This window comes from Sapajus apella, unplaced genomic scaffold (genome assembly GCF_009761245.1).
Source record: "Sapajus apella isolate SASKATOON/1434 unplaced genomic scaffold, GSC_monkey_1.0 scaffold7, whole genome shotgun sequence".
NCBI classification, from domain to species: Eukaryota; Metazoa; Chordata; class Mammalia; order Primates; family Cebidae; genus Sapajus; species Sapajus apella.
In genome coordinates, this window is record NW_022436947.1 from 1500235 (window position 1) to 1523421 (window position 23187).

Sequence of the window (23187 nt, forward strand, 5' to 3'; positions counted from 1 at the left end):
TAAAGAGGTTCTATTGCCATTCTCTGGTGGGTCTAGTGGATGGTCAACACTATCAGATAAAAGCACTGATGTGGCTGGGTGCGGTGGCTCACGCCTGTAATCCCAACACTTTGGGAGGCTGAGGCAATTGAATCACAAGGTCAGGAGATTGAGACCATCCTGGCCAACAAGGTGAAATCCCGTCTCTACTAAAATACAAAAAGTTATCCGGGCATCATGGCGTGCACCTGTAGTCCCAGCTACTCGGGAGGCTGAGGCAGGAGAATTGCTTGAACCGGGAGGTGGAGGTTGCAGTGAGCCGAGATTGAACGACTGTACGCCAGTCTGGCGACAGAGCAAGACTCAATCTCAAAAAAAAAAAAAGGTACTGATGTATCCTAGACCTGGAGATGAGGTACCACATGCTCTATCAGAGTGCCCACAGAGCAGAAGGATGGCAGAGAAAATTCCCGTAGCAGTGACTCACCTGCCATTGGAGGTCCTACCAGTGTCAATTTCACCTGGAAAGAAAGACTCCCAACTGCTGTAAGACTGACTGTCCAGGCCGAGCACAGTGGCTCACACCTGTAATCCCAGCACTTTGGGAGGCTGAGGTGGGTGGATCACCTGAGATAAGGAGTTTAAGACCAGCCTGACCAACATGGAGAAATTCTGTCTCTACTAAAAACACAAAATTAGCCAGGTGTGGTGGCGCATGCCTGTAATCCCAGCTACACGGGAGGCTGAGACAGGAAAGTCACTTGAACCTGGGAGGAGGAGGTTGCGGTAAGCCAAGATTGCATCACTACATTCCAGCCTGGGCAACAAGACTGAAACTTTGTCTCATAAAAAAACAACAAAAAAACAAAAAAAGGTTTCTAAGGACAGTGTTTCACAAGCTAATTGATTATCAGAATTATCTGGGAGTCTAATTGAAAAAAATATATATACTTTTTTTTTTTAGATGGAGTCTCGCTTCGCCCTATCTCTAGGCTGGAGTGCAGTGGCACGATCTTGGCTTACTGCAACCTCCATCTCCTGGGTTCTAGTGATTCTCCTACTTCAGCCTCCTGAGTAGCTGGGACTATAGGCGTGCACCACCACATCTGGCTAGTTTTTGGATTTTTTAGTAGAGACGGGGTTTCACCACATTGGCCCGGCTTGTCTTGAACTCCTGACCACAGCCTCCCAAAGTACTCGGATTACAGGCATGAACCATGGTGCCCAGCCTTAATTTTGTATTTTTAGTAGAGATGGGATTTCACCATGTTGGCCAGGATGGTCTTTTTTTTTTTTTTTTTTGAGACGGAGTTTCGCTCTTGTTACCCAGGCTGGAGTGCAATGGCGCAATCTCGGCTCACCGCAACCTCCGCCTCCTGGGTTCAGGCAATTCTCCTGCCTCAGCTTCCTGAGTAGCTGGGATTACAGGCACGCGCCACCATGCCCAGCTAATTTTTTGCATTTTTAGTAGAGATGGGGTTTCACCGTGCTGACCAGGATGGTCTCGATCTCTTGACCTCGTGATCCACCCGCCTCGGCCTCCCAAAGTGCTGGGATTACAGGCTTGAGCCACCGCGCCCGGCCTGGCCAGGATGGTCTTAATCTGTTGACCTTGTGATCTACCCGCCTAGGCCTCCCAAAGTGCTGGGATTACAGGCATGAGCCACCACGCATGGCCTCTTTATTTTGAGGCCCAGGCTGGAGTGTAATGGTGCAGTTTCAGCTCACTGCAACCTCCACCTCTGGGGTTCAAGTAATTCTCTTGCCTCAATCTCCCAAGTAGCTGGGATTACAGGCACCTGCCACCATGCCCGACTAATTTTTGTAGTTTTAGTAGAGACGGGGTTTCACCATGTTGGCCAGGCAGGTTTCCTTACCTCAGGTGATCTGCCCACCTCGGCCTCCCAAAGTGCTGGGATTGCAGGCATGAGCCATTCACTTCGCCCGGCCAGAAAATGAAGGTTTCTAATGACAGTGTTTCACAAACCAACTGATTATCAGAATTATCTGGGAAATCATTGAAAAATATATATTTTTGGAGCTCATCCCAGACTTACTAAACATATTTCATCTTGTTCTTTCAAAAATTATTTCTTAGTATTTTTTTTCTTTTCTTTTTTGAGACACAGTCTTGCTCTGTCACCCAGGCTGGAGTACAGCAGCGAAAACTTGGCTCACTGCAAACTCTACTTCCTGTGTTCAAGGGCGTCTCCTCCCTTAGCCTCCCGAGTAGCTGGGATTACAGGTGCATGCCACCATGTCTGGCTAATTTTTGTTTTGTTTTGTTTTTTGAGATGGAGTCTTGCTCTGTTGCCGAGGCTGGAATGCAATGGTGCGATCTCGGCTCACTGCAACCTCTGCCTCCTGGGTTCAAGCAATTCGTTGCCTCAGCCTCCCAAGTAGCTGGGATTACAGGCACTTGCCACCACATCCAGCTAATTTTTATATTTTTAGTAGAGACAGGGTTTCACCATGTTGGCCAGGCTGATCTTGAACTCCTGACCTCAAGTGATCCGCCTGCCTCGGCCTCCCAAATTGCTGGGATTACAGGTGTGAGCCACTGCACCTGGCCTATTTCTTATTATTTTAATAGAGACAGGAAGGTTCTCATTATGTTGCCCAGGCCACTTTCAAACTCCTGGCATCAAGTGATCCTTCTGCCTCAGCCTCCCAAACTGCTGGGATTATAGGCATGAGCGACTGTGTCTGGTGCACTAAACATATTTTAAAGTTAAAAACACAAAACCAAAACCTCTCTCTCTTTCCTCTCTCTCACTATCTCTTCCCCAGGTGATTCTGATGATGAGCCAGATTTGGAAAACACCAATTGACCAAGTCACCTACCTGAAACCTTACTCCCACCATCAGCATCCCTGGCTTAAATATCCACCTATGCTTAAATATCTTTGATCACAAGGAACTGACTATGTTCTGAAAAATTTCCATTTTGCACTGGGCAGCTCTCACTTCTGTGGGATTGACACCTCCCTCCATGAGGTTTCCATCTGTCTAGCTCAGTGCTGTCCTGACTCTGCCAAAACACATCACATTCCTGTTCCTCATGGCAGTCCATCAGATACTTGAAGCAGCAAAAATATCCCCGGAAGAGAATATCCCCCGCCTGGTTTTTTTTTGGGGGAGGGACGGAGTCTCGCTCTGCCAGGCTGGATTACAGTGGCATAATCTTGGCTCACTGCAATCTCCACCTACCGGGTTAAAGCAATTCCCCCTGCCTCAGCCTCCTGAGTAGCTGGGACTACAGGCATGTGCTACCACGCCCAGCTAATTTCTTTATTTCAGTAGAGATGGGGTTTCATCATGTTGGCCAGGATGGTCTTGATCTCCTCACCTCATGATCTGCCCTCCTCAGCCTCCCAAAGTGCTGGGGTTACAGGCATGAGCCACCACACCTGGCATCCCCAGCCTCTTTTGTTTTTTTAATTAAAAAAAAAATTTTATTTTCTGCCCCAGCCTCTTTAACTGTTTTTCGAGAGAATGTGATCGTCTCCTCATCCAATAGCTCTAAAAGTAACTGAAAGCTGATCCCATTTAATGATTACATTTAATGTGCTGCAAATTGCCCCAGCCTTGTGACATCCTTCTCCACTTCCCCGTTTTACTCTGGTTTCCTCTAAAGTCTTAGAAAAGGGCAGTCTGTCTCATCACACAAGGTAAAACACATTCAAATGTCCAATCTGCATGCAAAAACCCAGGGTCTTAAGACGACAAAGAAGGATCCCATACCTTTCTTGGACCTCTCTGAAATCACATAGGGGTAGATAGATAATCCAGCAGACAACAGACACAATCAAACCATTTTTTTCCTCTCTGACTTTTCAACTAAAGACAGCCATTCCACTTCCGGTGTCTTGGTCTTATCACAGTAACTTGAGCTGAGAATTTATTTCCACGTCTCCCCTCGCCCTCTGGAGTCCTCAGGGTTTCCACAAAAGCCCCCTTTAATTTAGCCAAAAGCCGTGCAAGGACACACAGGCAGCATCCACCCCGAGGATGCCCTCCCTCCGAAATCCCGCAGCCTTCTCCTTCCCAGTTCACCTGTCGCTCATCTGTCTCGCTCCCTCACCTCTGCTGGTCAGCAGGTAATGTTTTCTCTTTCTTCTCGTTTTCCTTTTCGGCCTTCAGTGCCCCCTTCTTCCTCCTGCCTCGCTGCTTGGTGGGAAGTGTAGTTCTGGCCCCAGGTGTCGGGTTTGGTGGCCTGAGAAAGTGAAAGGAGAGTGCAATCCCTCCCACCTGCCCTGAGCCCCGGACTGCCGCAGGGTACAAAGTGCCAGGTGAGGGCTGGCCAGCACAGGGCAGGGCACAGGGCCAGCTTTCTCACCACCCTTCGCCTGCCTAGCGGAAAGCCCTCGAGGGAAGGAACAGCCAGTGAACTCGGCCAGCGCTGACCCATGCAACGCTGCCCCTGCTCCCTCCTTCTACTCACTCTCTCTTGTGTGCCCTTGCGTCCTCTGCTCTCAATGTGTCCTGGAGTCCCTTGATAGGAAAAAATTTCAGAGTGTAGCTCATATAATAACAGTGACTATTGTTTTGCAAAATGTTTGGGTCAGTTATACATGTGGATATTGTACTGGATGATATAAAAAAATATTTATTTGTTTATTTATTTTGGGACAGGGTCTTACTCTCTCACCCAGGCTGAAGTGCAGTGGCACCATCATGGCTCACTGCAGCCTTGACCTGGCTTCAAGCAATCCTCCTGCCTCAGCCTCCTGAGTATCTGGGACCACAGCTGGCCTGGGGGTTGTTAGTTGAGAGAACATCTAACATCTAACAAATAAAGGAGAATACAGATGTTAAGTAATTTATTTTATTATATATACATATTTTTTTAGAGACACGGTCTTGTTCTGTGGCCCAGGCTGGAGTGCAGTGGTGTGATCATGGCTCACTGCAGCCACAGCCTCCCAGGCTCAAGCAAGCCCCCACTTCAGTCTCCCAAGTAGGTGGGACTATAGGCACACACCACCATGCCCTGCTTATTATTTATTTCTTTTAGACACGGGGTCTCCCTAGGTTTTGCATGGTGGTATGAAACTCCTGGGATTGGCTGTGTGCAGTAGCTCACGCCTGTAATCCCACCACTTTGGGGGCTGAGGCGGGCAGATCACCTGAGGTCAGGAGTTCAAGACCAGCCTAGCCAACATGGCAAACCCCATCTCTACTAAAAATACAAAAATTAGCCGGGTGTGGTGGCACGCCCATAATCCCAGCTACTTGGGTAGGAGAATTGCTTGAGCCTGGGAAGTGGAGGTTGCAGTGGGCCAAGGTTGCGCCACTGCACTCCAGCCTGGGTGACAGAGTGAGACTCCTCAAAAAAAAAAAAAAAAGGCCGGGCGCGGTGGCTCAAGTCTGTAATCCCAGCACTTTGGGAGGCCGAGGCGGGTGGATCCCGAGGTCAAGAGATCGAGACCATCCTGGTCAACATGGTGAAACCCCGTCTCTACTAAAAACTACAAAAAATTAGCTGGGCATGGTGGTGCATGCCTGTAATCCCAGCTACTCAGGAGGCTGAGGCAGGAGAATTGCCTGAACCCAGGAGGCGGAGGTTGCGGTGAGCCGAGATCGCGCCATTGCACTCCAGCCTGGGTAACAAGAGTGAAACTCCGTCTCAAAAAAAAAAAAAAAAAAAAAAAAAAAAAAAAAAAGAAACTCCTGGGCTCAAGTGATCTTCCTGTCTTGGCCTCCCAAAGTGCTGGGATTGCAAGGCATGAACCCCTGTGCCTGGCCAGATTGTACGTAATTTAAGTCTTCAGTAATTAATTGTTTCCTGGATCTGAGTATCTCTTTGTGAGGAGTCAGAGAAAGGAGATGATGCAACGAGAAGGAAACAAAAACAAAACTAAAAGAACTTTGAACGTGTATGGGAAGAAGAGCTGAAGAAAATGTTGCCTCACTCCCTCAAAAATTCTACCATAGAGCAAACATTAACTTCCAGAAAACCTCAAGTTTAACCATCCCAGATGCTGGCAGTAGAAGCATAAAGCCGAGGCGAATTTTCCTTACTATTTTTTCTTTTTCTTTTTCTCATTTTTAGAGACGGGGTCTTGCTATGTTGCCCAGGCTGGAGTGCAGTGGCTATTTGCAGGTGCGATCCCACTACTGATCAGCACGGGAGTTTTGACCTGCTCTGTTTCCGACCTGGGCTGGTTCACCCCTCCTTAGGCAAACTGGTGGTCCCCCGCTCCCAGGAGGTCACCATATTGATGCCGAACTTAGTGCAAACACCCGGTTGGCATAGCGCACTACAGCCCAGAACTCCTGGGCTCAAGTGATCCTCCCACCTCAGGCTCCCCAGTAGCTGGACTACAGGCACGCCACCGCGCCCAGCTTCCTTACTATCTTTTCCCCCCGGAGTCTAGAACAGTAACTGCCTCTCAATGTCTATCACAGGGACTAGATTTTGTCCACTACATAGGATGTGATATGTAGGCAGTTAAACAGCATTAGAGACCTAATAAGCAAAATTGAAACAGAAACATCCTGTTTGATAAAATATTTACATTGGTGTCCTATTTCCAGACAGTGGGCTGAGACCTATAAATGAGTCATGAAATCAATTTTAGCGGGTTACAACCAGCATTTTCACAAGAAGGGATTAGGAAACAATTTCAGAATGTATCTCACGTAGTAACAGTGGCCACTGTTTTGCAAAATTTTCGGGTCGGTTGTACACGTGCATATTGTAATGGGTGATGTAAAAAAGAATGTGTTTTTTTGAGACAGGATCTCACTGTCACCCAGGCTGAAGTGCAGTGGCACCATCATGGCTCACGGCAGCCTCGACCTTCTGGGCTCAAGCAATCTTCCTGCCTCAGCCTCCTGAGTATCTGGGACCACAGATGTGCACCATCATGTCCAGCTATTTTTTTTTCCATTTATTTATTTTATTGCATTTTAGGTTTTGGGGTACATGTGAAGAACATGCAAGGTTGTTGCATAGGTACACACGTGGGAGTGTGATTTGCTGCCTAAAAATATGGAACGCTTCACGAATTTTCGTGTCATCCTTGCACAGGGGCCATGCTAATCTTCTCTGTATCGTTCCAATTTTAGTATATGTGCTGCTGAAGCGAGCACTTTTTTTTTTTTTTTTTTTTTTTTTTTTGAGATGGAGTCTCGCTCTGTGGCCCAGGCTGAAGTGCAGTGCTGCAATCTCGGCCCACTGCAACCTCCACCTCCCGGGTTCAAGCGATTCTCCTGCCTCAGCCTCCTGAGTAGCTGGAATTACAGGTGTGCGCCACCACACCTGGCTAATTTTTGTACTTTTAGTAGAGACAGGGTTTCACCATGTTGGTCAGGTTGGTCTCAAATTCTCTTTTTTTTTTTTTTTTTCCTGAGATGGGGTTTCACCATGTTGGTCAGACTGGTCTCGAAGTCCTGACCTCAGGTGATCCATCCGCCTCGGTCTTCTGGTCTCAAATTCTTGACCTCATGATCCACCTGACTTGGTCTCCCAAAGTGCTGGGATTACAGGTGTGAACCACTGGGCCTGGCTATTTTTTTTTCACTTTTTTGTAGAGCCAGGGCCTCACTCAGATTGGTCTCAAATTCCTAGGTTCAAGCAGTCCTCTCATATCAGCTTCCCAAAGGGCTGGGATAACAGGCGTGGGCCACCGTGCCAGGCCTGAAATGTATTTTTTACTGTAGGCTTGGGTCCAAAATGTTTGGGAAGCACTGAAATACAGGGCAATTTATTCACCATCCAGGAACATTACTTCTATAATGTCTTCAGGTAACCTGGAAAAATCTGTCTTACCCAAAACTCCAGTTACCTATCCATTTTCAGGATACTCTCTTCTGGGTGAGATAAACTCAACACTGTCAGGTACAGCAAGAAAACAACAGACCCTGCCAAACATTACTGCAGGCTGAGAGCCACCGGCACATGTCTGCAATGTGGAAATCCAGTGTAGGTCAAGATTCACCCCAAATGTGTGACCAGGGGCAGGAAATAAAACCTGTTAGGTGTCAATGTCATGAGGTTAAGTGTCTAAAATGTTGTCTTTCTTCTGGTAATGTTTACTTTTTTTTTTTTTTTGAGATGGAGTTTTGCTCTTGTTGCCCAGGATAGAGTGCAATGGTGTGATCTGGGCCCGCTGCAACCTCTACCTCCTGGGTTCAAGTGATTCTCCTGCCTCAGCCTCCCAAGTGGCTGGGATTACAGGCACCCACCACCATGCCTGGCTAATTTTTGTTTCTTTAGTAGAGATGGGGTTTCACCATGTTGGCCAGGCTGGTCTGGAGCTCCTTACCTCAGGTGATCTGCCTGCCTTGGTCTCTCAAAGTGCTGGGATTACAGCCATGAGCCACCATGCCCCCGCCTGGTTACTGTTTTTCAAAAAGTCACCTGACTCAGACCCACTGCACACTTGGAGAACATCTACAGGTAGAAAACAAATATTACAAAATTTTTTTTCTTTCTTCTCTTTTTCCTTTTTTTTTCACCTGAACATAGCAGTGAAACAAATATTTAAATATCCTGATGGTTTTGGAAGTCAAGGAGAGAGAGATCCTGCCTCTGTCTACAACCTGACCCTCTCCACCAAGGTCACTATGAATACAAAGAGCATAGCTTGGGCTACCAGGAAAGAAGGCATTCATATGTATACATGTATGTGTATATAGATACTTTTTTTTTTCGTTTTTAAGAGACTGGGTCTCCCTCTGTCACCCAGGCTGGAGTGCAGTGACATGATCATAGTTCATTGCAGCCTCCAAAGGTGGGTAATCCTCCTGCCTCAACCTCCCTAGTAGCTGGGATTACAGGTATACACCATCACGTGGCTAAGAAGGCATTCTAGCCCTGAGTGGTGGTGACACACGTTATATACTTGACACTACACACACACACATATGTACACACCCCTATGTAAATATAACACAAAACGTAAATTTTACTATATATATATATATTTACCATTTTAACCATTTTTAAGTGTACAATTCAATGGCATTAAATACATTGTTGTGCAGCCAACATCACCATCCATCTCCAGGACTTTTTTGTCATCCCAAATGGAAGCTTCATAGCCATTAAACAACAATTTCTCAATTCCTCTTCCCTCCAGCCACGGGCAACCACCATGCTTTCTCACTCTATGGATTTGAATTTGGCTATTCTGGCTGCCCCATGTAAGTGGAGTTGTACTGTACTAGTCCTTTTATGTCTGACTTATTTTATTTTATTTTTGAGACAGAATTTCGCTCTTGTTGTCCAGGCTGGAGTGCAATGGCGTGATCTCGGTTCTCCCCAACCTCTGCCTTCCAGGTTCAAGTGATTCTCCTGCCTTAGCCTCCAGAGTAGCTGGGATTACAGACATGTGCCACCATGCCTGGCTAATTTTGTATTTTTAGTAGAGACAGGGTTTCTCCATGTTAGTCAGGGTGGTCTTGAACTCCCAGCCTCAGGTGATCTGCCTGCCTGGTCCCCCCAGAGTGCTGGGATTACAGGTATGAGCCACCGCGCCTGGCTGTCTGACTTATTTCAATTAACATAATGTTTTTTAAGGTTCCTTTATGTTGTAGCATGTGTCAGAATTTGCTTCCTTTTTTAGGCTGAAAAATAAACGATTCACAATGAATGTTTAAAAATAAAAGTAACATATTTGGCTCATTTATTTTTGCTCACCCTGACATCATATTTCTAGGCATGCCCTTGGATGCCTAGAGACAAAACTACTGCTGTGTAAGGGCTAGAAACAAAACTACCGTTGTATAAGGGCGAATAAAAATGAAAAATAACAGGCTTCATTCCTCTGCTGAAAATGAAGGAAGAGACTTCTCAGCCTTCTCTCTTTTCTTTCAAAATTTCTTTCTCTGTCCTTTTCAAATGCATACAAATCTTTATAATGGTGAAATAAGCTTCTTGCCAGTATCACAGCTCAGAAATGTGTCCTCAAGGTCTTGGGGGTCATCTTTTTGAAATGCAGACACAGAGTTTCTGTATCTCCCAGTTCCTACAGGAGGCTAAGAGACTGACTTCCTGGGCGTGGGTGCCTTGCTCCAATTTGCAAAACTACCTCCTGCTGTGAAGATATGTGAAGTTTAACAGGAAAAAGATATTCGAAGTTTGTTTTGCTTCTGGATAAAGCCAGCATAATGGAACTGTTTGATAAAAGGTGTTGTCAAGTTCTGTTACTTGAAAACTAGTGGTTGTTTATCTTGAGAACAGGTATGTAATGGTTGTTGTGGAGATTTTCTGGGTTAAGAGAAGTTTTCTTTCAAATTCAAACAAGTGTCTGTATTTTATTTATTTATTTATTTATTTATGAGGTGGAGTCTTGCTCTGTTGCCAGGCTGGAGTGCAATGGCACGATCTCAGCTCACTACAACCTTCACCTCCTGGTTTCAAGCAACTCCCCTACCTCAGCCTCCCAAGTAGCTGTGACTACAGGTGTGGGCCACCACGCCCAGATAGTTTTTTGTATTTTTAGTAGAGACGGGGTTTCACTATGTGGGCCAGGACGGTCTCGATCTCCTGACTTCGTGATCCACCCGCCTCGGCCTCCCAAAGTGCTGGGATTACAGGCATGAGCCACTCGAGCCTGGCTATTTATTTTTTAAAGAAACGACAGCGGGGAAGGGGGGCGCTCAGTATCTTGCCCAGGCTGGTCTCAAACTCTTGGCCTCAAATGATGCTCCTACCTCGGCCTCCCAAAGTGTTAGGATTACAGGTGTGAGCCACTTGTGCCGGATTTTTTTTTTTGGAGGCAGGGTCTTGTTCTGTTGCCCAGGCTGAAGTGCAATGGAGCGATCACAGCTGCCAGCCTCAAACTTTTGGGCTTAAGCGATCCTCGCACCTTGGCTGCCCCAGTAGCAGGGAACGCAGGCACCTGCCACCACGCCTGGCTAATTTTAATTTTTTTTGTAGAGACGGGGTCTGGCTTTATTGCTCAGGCTGGTCTTGAAATACTGGGTTCAAGTGATCCTCCCTTCTCGACTTCCTAAAGTGTTAGATTACAGGCGTGAGCCCACTGTGGCCGGCCTGCATTTAATTAACTTAGGCGCCTAAAGTTACGGCAGGTCAGTAGCACACTTAGTTGTGTGTTACTTTTTATAAAAACAAACACCAAATACCGCTCTCTTAAGAAAAAAAAAGTATGCACCAGTTCTCCCCATATCATTTCTTCTCTCTGCCTCTGGTCTTTTGCAGCTAACGTTCCTGGCCGGATCCTCAGCAGCTGGCTTCACTGGGGCCTCCGCCCTCCCGCCCTCTTCCGCGCGAGCAGGTGAGGCCGCGCCGCGGGACTACAACTCCCAGCGTGCCCCGGGACGGGAGTGTCACGTGGGCGCCCGGAAACCCTGGCCGAGACGCCAGGGGTGAGCTGGCGGCGAGGGCGGCGGGCAGCGGAGCCCAGCGGACCAGGCGAGTGGAGCCGGGGCTGGAGAGCCGCGACCACTGAGTGTCTCGGGTGCGCGAGCCTTGATGTGTGGGGCCGGAGCCCTGCTAGGGGCGGGGGCGGGTCCAATCCGAGGGGCTTCCCGGGTCGGGAGGGCAGTGCAGAGATGGAGGTGGCGGCCCCCCCCGTGGGTGGGGTGCCCAGGCAGGATCGGCCGCCAGCGCCTTCCATCCGCGCCCCGGGCACGGGTCTGGGGTCCTGGCGGCCAGCGGGGTACCGCGAGGGGGAGGATTGGGAGGAGAAGGACCCCTGAGGGACCCTGCGGCCCGGGCGGGACCCACGCGGCGGCGGCTTTTGTGCTCCTAGCCAGCCTGCTCTCCAGCTGTGGGTCTGGGAGATTCTGATTTGACCAGAAAAGGGCTTGGCGTTCGGACCGGGAGAGAGGAGATGCTTTTCAGGTAGGTGGGGAGGCTTTTTGGGAAGGATGCATAGAGGTCAGAGAAGGAGAGTGGTCTCAGTGGAGTAACTGGCTTTGTTTTCTGGTAACTACCATGATCTCCGTCAAGAAATTTGGTCAAATTGTTCGTCATTCCCTCCTTATTCTTCGCAGAGTGTGTTCTGTTTATTCTCAGTTTTGACGGGATATAATGGGAATGTGTCCCCGGAGTTTTTAGTGTTTTCTTGAAATGTAAGATTGTAGGCTATCTCGTGGTAACTCTTACTGAAAGTTCATAGGGAGGAGTGGTTCCTGGAGTGAGCAAAAGCATTCAATTGTTATCTTTTTGTCCACCAATTTATTTCTACCTTTACACACATTTATATACACATGTGTTTATAACTTGTGTAAAATAGTAGTTGTTGAAGGGAATGTCTTCAGTGCTTTGGTGCTTCAGTGATTTTTCAATTTGTTGGATGTTGCTTGCATACCAAGCTCTATACTAAGAACTCCAAATAAATTATCTCATTTAATCAATACATGAGGAAATTGAGCTTCAGGTTGGGCGCGGTGTCTCCTGCCCGTAATCCCAGCACTTTGGGAGGCCGAAGCAGGTGAATCACTTGAGGTCAGGCGTTCAAGAACAGCCTGGCCAACATCGTGAAACCCCGACTCTACTAAAAAGAAAAAAAAAAGATTTAACCGGTTGTGGTGGTACACGCCTGTAATCCCAGCTACTCGGAATGCTGAGGCAGAAGAATCACTTGAACCCGAGAGGCGGAGACTGCAGGGAGCCGAGATCACGATCACAGCCACTGCATTCCAGCCTGGGCAGAAGGGCCAGACTCTGTCTTAAAAAAAAGGGCCGGGCGCGGTGGCTCAAGCCTGTAATCCCAGCACTTTGGGAGGCCGAGGCGGGTGGATCACAAGGTCAAGAGATCGAGACCATCCCGGTCAACACGGTGAAACCCCGTCTCTACTAAAAATACAAAAAATTAGCTGGGCATGGTGACGCGTGCCTGTAATCCCAGCTACTCAGGAGGCTGAGGCAGGAGAATTGCCTGAACCCAGGAGGCGGAGGTTGCGGTGAGCCGAGATCGCGCCATTGCACTCCAGCCTGGGTAACAAGAGCGAAACCCCGTCTCAAAAAAAAAAAAAAAAAAAAAAAAAGAAGAGAGAAAAATTACAGGAAGACTTGAGTTATGAATAAAAAGGATTTATGTGGTACAAGTAAATGGCTTCATATAAGATAATGTGGGATAAAAAAGATTCTTGTGACTGGGTTCAGTGGCTCATGCCCATAATCCCTGGGCTTTGGGAGGTCAAGGCAGGAGGATCTATCTCTTGAGGCCAGGAATTCAAGACCAGGCTGGGTAACATAGCAAGACCCTGTCTCTACAAAAGATAAGAAAATTAGCCAGGTGTGATGGTGCCCACCTGGAGTCCCAGCAACTCTGGAGGCTGAGGCAGGAGGATTGCCTCAGCCTAGGTAGACTGCAGAGGCTGCAGTGAGCTATGATCACGCCACTGCAATCTAGCCCGGGTAACAGAGTGAGACCCTATCTCTGAAAAAAAAAAACCAAACAGATACTTGTATGAGTGTGAGCATTGAGATGCTAAACTGCAATGTATGCAGTACTGTAAAAATGGTGAACTCAGCCGGGCGCGGTGGCTCATGCCTGTAATCCCAGCACTTTGGGAGGCCGAGGCGGGTGGATCACGAGGTCAAGAGATCGAGACCATCCCGGTCAACATGGTGAAACCCCGTCTCTACTAAAAATACAAAAAATTAGCTGGGCATGGTGGCAAGTGCCTGTAATCCCAGCTACTCAGGAGGCTGAGGCAGGAGAATTGCCTGAACCCAGGAGGCGGAGGTTGCGGTGAGCCGAGATTGTGCCATTGCACTCCAGCCTGGGTAACAAGAGCGAAACTCCGTCTCGGGAAAAAAAAAAAAAAAAAAAAAAAAAATGGTGAACTCAGCTATCCATTAATAATTTCCCACATTATTCTTTACATTTTGAATATAATCTTTTTACTGCGCACATATACAAACTGAAGTCTGAGAGGTTAGTAATTGCCCATCTAATGCCATCTAATGCCTCTCTCCTTTGAGTGTGTAAGAGAACCACTCTTAACCAGTAAGATGTTTTTTTTTCCCCATCCTGGATGTATACCTCTGAGTTTAAGGTTTGCTAGTTCTTTTATTTTTATTTGGTTATTTGAGACAGAGTCTCACTCTTGCCCAGGTTGGAGTACAGTGGGGGAATCTCAGCTCACTGCAATCTCTGTCTCCCAGGTTCAAGCAATTCTGTCTCAGCCTCCCAAGCAGCTGGGGCTACAGGCACCCACAACCCCGCCTGGCTAATTTTTGTATTTTTAGTAGAGACAGGGTTTTGCCATATTCACTACTTTGGTCTCGAACTCCTGACCTCAAATGATCCACCTGCCTCAGCCTCCCAAAGTGCCAAAGTGCTGGGATTACAGGCATGAGCCACCGTGCTCAGCCTGTTTTAATTTTTTTTGTAGCTCTTTTTTAATGTATGAGGGTGTGATAGTTCTAACTACAATGTTTTACCCAGCTTGGAATATTTTCTTTTCTTTTTTTTTTTTTTTTTTTGAGACAGAGTCTCGCTGTATTGCCAGGCTGGAGTGCAGTGGCATGATCTCAGCTCACTGTAACCTCTACTTCCCGGGTTCAAGTGATTCTCCAGCCCCAGCCTCCTGATTAGCTGGGACTACAGGTGTGAGCCACCATACACAGCTAATTTTTGTATTTTTAGTAGAGACAGGATTTCACCATGTTGGCCAGGGTGGTCTCAATCTCTTGACCTCATGATCCGCCCACCTCGGCATCCCAAAGTGCTAGGATTACAGGCATGAGCCATTGTGTCCAGCTGGAATATTTTCTATTTTAACCTTTCCTCTTAAATGATATAGGATCTAGAATCAGGTCTGAGTTTGAATGTGCACTCCATCTCTTAAGAGAGATTGCTTTTTTAAAACATGTTTTGAGACAGGGTCTTGCTCTGTCACCTAGGGTGGAGTGCAGTGGTGCAGTAATGGCTCACTGCTGCCTCAGCCTCCTGGGCTCAAGTGATCCTCCCACTTCAGCCTCCCAGCCTCAAGTGATCCTCCCACTTCAGCCTCCCAAGTAGATGGGGCCACAGGTAATTTTTGTATTTTTTGTAGAGATGGGCTTTCCCTATGTTACCATGGTTGGTCTTAAACTCCTGAGCTCAAGTGATCCTCCCACCTCCGCCTCCCAAAGTGCTGGGATTATAGGCTTGAGCTACTGGACCAGACCTAGAGATTTCTTTCTTTTATTTTTTTTAGTTTTTTAATTTTTATTTATTTATTTTTTTTGAGACGGAGTTTCGCTCTTGTTACCCAGGCTGGAGTGCAATGGCGCGATCTCGGCTCACCGCAACCTCCACCTCCCGGGTTTAGGCAATTCTCCTGCCCCAGCCTCCTGAGTCGCTGGGATTACAGGCACGCGCCACCATGCCCAGCTAATTTTTTGTATTTTTAGTAGAGATGGGGTTTCACCATGTTGACCAGGATGGTCTCGATCTCTTGACCTCGTGATCCACCCGCCTCGGCCTCCCACAGTGCTGGGATTACAGGCTTGAGCCACCGCGCCCGGCCCAGTTTTTTTATTTTTGAGATGGAGTCTCACCCTCATTGCGCAGGCTGGAGTGCAGTTGTGTGATCTCAGCTCACTGCAACCTCCGCTTCCCGGGTTCAAGCAATTCTCCTTCCTCAGCCTCCTGAGTAGCTGGGATTACAGGCGTGCGCCACCATGCCTGGCTAATTTTTATATTTTTAGTAGAGATGGGGTTTCACCATGTTAGCCAGGGTAGTCTTGAACTCCTGACCTCAGATGATCCACCTGCCTTGGCCTCCCAAAGTGCTAGGATTACAGGCGTGAGCCACCGTGCCTGGTGAGATTACTTACCTTTTTTCTTCTGAGACGGAGTCTCACTCTGTTGCCCTGGCGTGTGATCTTGGCTCACTGCAACCTCCGTTCCCTGGGATTCAAGTGATTTTCCTGCCTTACCCTCTGAGTAACTGGAATTATAGGCGCCTGCCAACATACCCAGCTAATTTTTATATTTGTAGTAGAGACGGGGTTTCACCATCTTGGCTGGGCTGGTCTTGGGCTCCTGACCTCTTGATCTACCCATCTTGGCCTCCCAAAGTGGTGGGATTGCAGGTGTCAGCCATCAAACCTGGCCGATTACTTTCTAATATCTGTTTTCTCATCTGTAAAATATTGAGAGAACTAAATGCAGTAATGTATGGTCAGTACCTAGCATGGTGTCTGGCACTTTGTAAGCATTAGTGTTCTGCCATCAGTCAACCAATTTATTCATTCAAAATAAACTTTTTTTTTTTTTTTTAAACAGAGTCTCACACTGTCTCCCAGGCTGTAGTGCAGTGGTGTAATCTTGGCTCACTGCAGTCTTCGCCTCCTGGGTTCAAGCAATTCTCCTGCCTCAGCCTTCTGAGCAGCTGGGACTACAGGTGTGCACCACCACACCCAGCTAACTTTTTTGTATTTTTAGTAGAGATGCAGTTTCACCATGTTGGCCAGCATAGTCTCAATCTCCTGACCTCGTGATCCACCCGCCTTGGCCTCCCAAATTGCTGGGATTACAGGTGTCAGCCACCGTGCCTGGCCACTTTTTTTTGTTTTGATATGGGGTCTCACTCTGTTGCCCAGGCTGGACTGTAGTGGCACAATCTTGGCTAACTTCAGTCTCCACCTATGGGGTTCAAGGGATCCTCCCACCTCCACCTCCCGAGTAGCTGGAACTACAGGTATGCACCATCATGCCCTCTATTTTTTGTAGAGACAGGGTTTCACCATATTGCTCAGGTTGGTCTCGAACTCTGGGCTCAAGCCATCTGTCTGCCTTGCTTCCCAAAGTGTTGAGATTACAAGTGTGAGCCATCCTGCCTGGCCCAAAAAATCTTTATTGATCATTCTCAATGCTCTGCTGGGTCCTGTGGATGTAGGTATGGGACTCAGGACAGAGAGAGCCACTGCTTTTATGGAGCTTACAGAGGATCAGTAGACATGGAAACACTGAATCCAGATAATTGAGAGAAATGCTCTGAAGGAAAGAAATAGTGAAAGGAACGTGAGAGGTATTAACCAGGGAAGACTGATTTAGATAGTATGGTCAGGGCAGGTCACTCTAGGGGGTGACATTTCATTGACTAGCCAAGAAAAGGAAGGAGCAAGCCATTTGCCAAGAACCAGGACAAAAGCACTTCTCTTGCGGAGCAGCAAACACAAAGCCCAAAGCAGGAGGAGGCTTGACGGGTTCAGGGACAGGAAGGGATTTGGCGTGGGGAGACAGCAGTGAGCCTGAGGAGTGGTGGTGGCGAGGCTGGGAGGTAGGTGGGCAGAGTAGAAAGGAGACGGCCTGGCAAAGGATTGGGAACCACCCAGCTGCCCAGTGGGGGACTGGTTAAATATCTAAAGAATCGTTCATGTCAGGGAGGACTGCGCATGTGTTCAGAAAAGTGCAGCAGCTCTGCAGGTGCTGATGTGGACCTCCAACCTCTGATAAGTGAAGTAAATGCACAACAGGTGGTGTATCCTTTGTGCTCACATGTGTGATCGTGGGGGATTATAGGCATGAGCCGCTGCACCCGGCCGTATCCTTTGAGTTTTATACCTTAGGCATTGGAAAGTAATGAAATAAAGCAAAACCCAACCTCTGCAGTTTAGTTATTGGCTCAGCAGCCTCCTCCTCCATCCGTAGCCTCCTGTTACCAACCCATCTGTCAGCCCTGCCCCTCCTCAGCCCTAAGCATCTATTAACCTGCAGAGGTTAGACAGGCTTTGAAGGCTGTAGCAAATAATCTGTATTTTTGTCTGAGTCTTGGGGAGCCAGGAAAGGGTTTTAAGCAGAAACTGTCAAGGTAGGCAGGTGGGAGATGCTGCTGGTGGTTTATCTTAGGGTGGTGGCAGTGAGGATGGAGAGAAGAGGGTGGTGGTGAAGAGGGCCAGAACTGAGAGGCTGGGGAGTGAGCTTATCAATATGGATGTTGGGTTTCGGGATATATTTTGGAGGTGAAAAGGACTGGATTTAGTACTGGATTGGATGCAGAAGTTAAAGGAAAAGAAGTAAAGGATACCTGGTAGTTACCTTGGTTGACTGTAAGGAATGGCAGTGCCTTAGCTGAGGTGGGAATACCAAGGGATGTCGCAGGTGATTAGCGACTATCTGGGCTGGACTGGAGGAGGTTAGGCGCTTTCACATGGACACCTTTCAGTCCCACTGGAGTGTAGCTCCAGCCAGAGACCTTCAGTTGTCTTGGCGCTTAGATGCTGTCCACTGAGGGTTCCAAGTTTGGAAAAAGAAAGGGAGGGAGAGGGTTCTCCGTAAGGAGAGTTTCCCGTACAGGTCATCAAAATGTTGCAGGTGATCAGTGACTATCAGGGCTGGTGGTACAGGCAGTCAGAAGAATTTACCAAGACAGTTTTAGGTATAGAAAGGCAGATTTATTAGAGAAGGTATGAGAGTGTGTTTGCAAGGAAGCAACAGGCAGGTCAGCAAGAGAGGAGCTGACTGCAAGGAGATAAAGGCTTGCTGGAGATTTTATGGGATGGTGCTGTGTGCTGAAGAGGGCTTTGTGCAGTACAGATGACGCCAAGGTTGCAGTGAGCTAACTTGCATTTTTCTATCAGTTGAGTGTCTGGTGATTACTGGGTGCAGGAAGATTGTGAGTTACTTGTGCAGGAGGTGTATGTGTCCTGGACCACAAAGAAAGGCAGACTTAGAACTTCTCTGCTTATTCTTTTTGCTTTCCATTGCTCCCACCAGCCTGACTCTTTTTCTCTAATTAGAACTCCACAGGGGAGGGATAGATTTGGAGGGCGAAATGAAAAGTTCTGTTTTATTTTATTTGAAATGGAGCCTCACTCTTGCCCAGACTGGAGTGCAGTGGCCTGATCTCGGCTCACTGCAACCTCTGCCTCCCCGGTTCAAGTGATTCTTCTGCCTCAGCCTCCCGAATAGCTGGGATTGCAAGGTGCCTGGCACCATGACCAGCTACTTTTTGTATTTTTTTTTTTTTTTTTTTTGAGACGGAGTTTCGCTCTTGTTACCCAGGCTGGAGTGCAATGGCGCGATCTCGGCTCACCGCAACCTCCGCCTCCCGGGTTCAGGCAATTCTCCTGCCCCAGCCTCCTGAGTCACTGGGATTACAGGCACGCGCCACCATGCCCAGCTAATTTTTTGTATTTTTAGTAGAGACGGGGTTTCACCATGTTGACCAGGATGGTCTCGATCTCTTGACCTCGTGATCCACCCGCCTCGGCCTCCCACAGTGCTGGGATTACAGGCTTGAGCCACCGTGCCCGGCCTACTTTTTGTATTTTTAGTAGATACGGAGTTTCACCGTATTGGCCAGGCTGGTTTCGATCTCCTGATCTGGCCTCCTGAAGTGCTGGGATTATAGGCCTGAACCGCCATGCCCAACCAAAGAGTTCTGTTTAGATCCATGGAGGGATATTAAGTGATCATTTGGATCTTGGAGGATCTAAGTTAGAGTCATGAATCTGGGATTTTTTTTTTTTTTTTTTTTTTTTTTTTTAATAAAGACGGGGTTTCACCATGTTGGTCAGGCTGGTCTCGAACTCCTGACTTCATGATCCACCTGCCTTGGCCTCCCAAAGTGCTGGGATTACAGGTGTGAGCCACTGTGCTCAGCGAATCTGGGAATTGTTGACTTAAAGGCATGATACTGGAGGAAGGAGGGGAGAAAGATGTTGGAAGTTTAAAAAGAGAAGTGTGAAATTGCTATCTCAGATTGAGAAAGCAAAATTACTGGGAAGTAGTAATTGCTTGCTGGGCAGTGTTGCATGCTCTTTTGTGGTTTGTGGTTTGAATCTAAAAAGTGAAATCAGCCTGCTTGTGTGATTTTTCTGTGGCAAAACTCAGCTGCTTGGGTGCAGGAAAGGAGGTCGACAGAGACAAGGAAGGGCACTATAGATTCTAAGTTGCGAAGGAAGAAAATGAGGACAAGAAGGGGATGGATAAGGGAAAAGTGAGGTTACTTAACCGGGAGGCTTGTTGAGGTCAAATGACTGTTGAGGTGTGGTGGATTCAGGTACTTGATCTGCAAGGACAGGAAGTAGGAAATTTGAAAGCTTTCAGCCTTGCCTGTGTTTTTATTGGGGGATGGAGGAAAAGGGTGGTGGTGAAGAGAACCGGAACTGAGAGGCTGGGGTGGGAGCTTATCCACCTGTCTGAGGGGATGGAGGCTGGGTGACGGTGGCACAGGAGTGCTGGGGAGATCAGTCCCTGACTTCTATGGGAAACAGCAGGCTGTAAAGCCCCAGGGTGTGAGCTTCAAAGAAGCCTGGGTCTTGCCAGGAAGACAAAGATCTGGAAATGGCCTCAGGGAAACAAAGAGAACGGGACCCCTTGTGTCCTTGAGGCCTGTAGGTTGTGGGAAGAAAGATTGCTCCTCTTGAGAGGCCTTAGGGGAAGTGAAGTAATCAGGGGAGCGCCAGGAGTCTTATAAGGATATGGTGCTGCTGACCATGTAACTAGGTTTCCAGAGAGTAAAGATTTGGAGTTTGCTAACCGTGTGTCTCTGTTTCCAGAGAGCATGGTCAAAAGGGCCAGGGATAGGATGTGTGGGAAGACTGGGCAGATGAGATGAATGGGGCAGAGTGGGTGTGTGGTGGCTTCATGTATGTCATCTCCTTTCCTGCTAACCACTCCCCTGCCCACTCTGCAGTAGACTTTCTCTCTTTACAGAGTTTCTAATATAAGACAGTTGGTTATTCTTTTTCTTTTTTTTTTGGAGACAAGATCTTCCTCTGTCACCTAGGCAGGAGTGCAGTGGCATCATCATAGCTCACTGCAGCCTTGAAGGCCTGGCCTCAAGTAATCCTCCTGCCTCAGCCTCCCTAGTAGCTAGGACTACAGTGCATGCCACCACATCTGGCAAATTTTAAAATTTTTTTTTTTTTTTTTTTTTTGAGACGGAATTTCACTCTTGTTACCCAGGCTGGAGTGCAATGGCGCGACCTCGGCTCACCGCAGCCTCTGCCTCCTGGGTTCAGGCAATTCTCCTGCCTCAGCCTCCCGAGCAGCTGGGACTACAGGCACGCGCCACCATGCCCAGCTAATTTTTTGTATTTTTAGTAGAGACGGGGTTTCACCATGTTGACCAGGATGGTCTTGATCTCTTGACCTCGTGATCCACCCGCCTCGGCCTCCCAAAGTGCTGGAATTACAGGCGTGAACCACCAAGCCCGGCAAATTTCAAAATTTTTTGTAGAGTCGGGGTCTGTTGCCCAGGGTGATCTTGAACTCCTGGCCTCCAGCGATCCTCTTGCCTTGGCCTCTGAAGTACAGCTTTCTATTTGGGTTGCAAAGGACTCTAAATACCACTGTAGAAAGTGAAATTAGAAATAATAATTGGGGGAAATTTTATATCCCAAAGCAGCATTGTAGAAGGCAACATTGTCGCCAGGTGAGGTGGCTCACACCTGTAATCCCAGCACTTTGGGAGGTCGCGGTGGGCAGATCACAAGATCAGGAGATCGAGACCATCCTGGCCAACATGGTAAAACCCCGTCTCTACTAAAAAAAATACAAAAAAATTAGCTGGGCATGGTGGCGCACTCCTGTAATCCCAGCTACTGAGGCTGAGGCAGGAGAATTGCTTGAACCCAGGAGGCAGAGATTGCAGTGAGCCGAGATCATGCCACTGCACTACAGCCTGGACGACAGTGTGAGATTCTGTCTCAAAAAAAAAGGCAACATTGCCTTCCATCTGGGCATGTTGCTGCAGTGAGAAGTCATTTTTTACTTAGCAGTGATTGCACACTGTTGTAACCACCCAGTGGGTTCACCTTGCCTGCTGCCTAGATAGTGCCAATTTATCAAGACAGAAATTGCAGTGGCGAAACAGTAATTCACACAGATCTGATTGTGCAGGAGACCACGGTTTTATTATTACTCAAATCAGTCTCCCTGAGGGAGATCAGAGTTTTGAAAGATAATTTGGTGGGTAGGGCTTGGGAAGTAGGGAGTACTGATTAGTCAGGTTGGAGATGGAATCACAGGGGGTTGAAGTGAAGTTTTCTTGCCGTCTTCTGTTCCTAGGTGGGCTGGTAGAACTAGTTGAGCCAGATTAGCTGTCTGTGTGGTGTCAGCTGATCTATTGAGTGTAGGGTCTGCAAAATACCCTAAGCACTGATCTTAGGTTTTACAATAGTGATGTTATCCCTAGGATCAATTTGTGGAGGTTCAGAGTCTTGGAACCAGAGGCTGCATGACCCCTAAACTGTTCTTTCTTTTCTTTTCTTTCGACAGAGTCTCACTCTGTGGCCCAGGCTGGAGTGTGGTGGTGCGATCTCGGCTCACTGCAGCCTCCGCCTCCTAGGTTAAGTGATTCTTGTGCCTTGACCTCCTGAGTAGCTGGGAATTACAGGTGTGTGTCACCACTCCTGGCTAATTTTTTTGTATTTTAGTAGAGATGGGGTTTTACCATTTTGGCCAGGCTGGTCTTGAACTCCTGACTTCAAGTGATCCACCCGCCTCAGCCTCCCAAAGTGCTGGGATTACAGGTGTAAGTCACTGCACCCAACCTGGCTAATATTTTTTTTTATTTTTTGTGGAGATGAGGTTTTGCTCCCCGTCTCTACTAAAAAATACAAAAATTACCTGTCCGTGGTGGCACGCGCCTGTAGTTCCATCTACTCAGGAGGATGAGGCAGGAGAATTGCTTGAACCCGGGAGGATGAGGCAGGAGAATTGCTTGAACCCGGGAGGTGGAGGTTGCAGTGAGCCGAGATCATGCCACTGCACTCCAGCCTGGTGACAGAGCAAGACTCCGTCTCAAAAAAAAAAAAAATAAAGACCAAAGATGGAGCATTGCTGTGTTGCCTAGGCTGGTCTCAAACTCCTGAACTCCATCAATCCACCTGCCTCGGCCTCCCAAAGTGCTGATATTACAGGGGTGAGCCACTGTGCCCGGCTGGTAACTATAGTTAATATCAATGTACTCTATTTTGAAAATTGCTAAAAGAGTAGATGTTAAGTTTTCTCACAACAAAAAATAAGTTGGTGAGGTAATGCATATGTTAATTAGCTTGACTGAGCCATTCCACATTGTGCACATATTTAAAAACAGGTACATGAAGCCGGGCGCGGTGGCTCAAGCCTGTAATCCCAGCACTTTGGGAGGCCGAGGCGGGTGGATCACGAGGTCAAGAGATCGAGACCATCCTGGTCAACATGGTGAAACCCCGTCTTTACCAAAAATACAAAAAATTAGCTGGGCATGGTGGCGCATGCCTGTAATCCCAGCTACTCAGGAGGCTGAGGCAGGAGAATTGCCTGAACCCAGGAGACGGAGGTTGCGGTGAGCCGAGAT

General features: G+C 47.8%; 1 protein-coding gene and 1 non-coding gene across 4 annotated transcripts in view; one reads left to right on the forward strand and one right to left on the reverse strand.

Moving 5' to 3' along the window:
- Window positions 1-6970: 6970 nt before the first annotated feature.
- Window positions 6971-7077, reverse strand: LOC116550519. Its single transcript, XR_004268469.1, has one exon. It is a non-coding gene; the product is annotated as a U6 spliceosomal RNA (small nuclear RNA).
- A 4202-nt stretch (window positions 7078-11279) lies between these two features.
- The window catches only part of SLC37A3 (solute carrier family 37 member 3), a 57376-nt gene continuing 45468 nt past the window's right edge, over window positions 11280-23187 (forward strand). For 2 of the 3 annotated variants that reach the window (XM_032275826.1, XM_032275828.1), the window contains exon 1: window positions 11280-11411. The gene's annotated coding sequence lies outside the window, so the exon portion shown is untranslated. Of the gene's footprint in view, window positions 11412-11670; window positions 11798-23187 lie in introns of those variants that run through there. The other variant, XM_032275827.1, reaches the window with a different exon arrangement.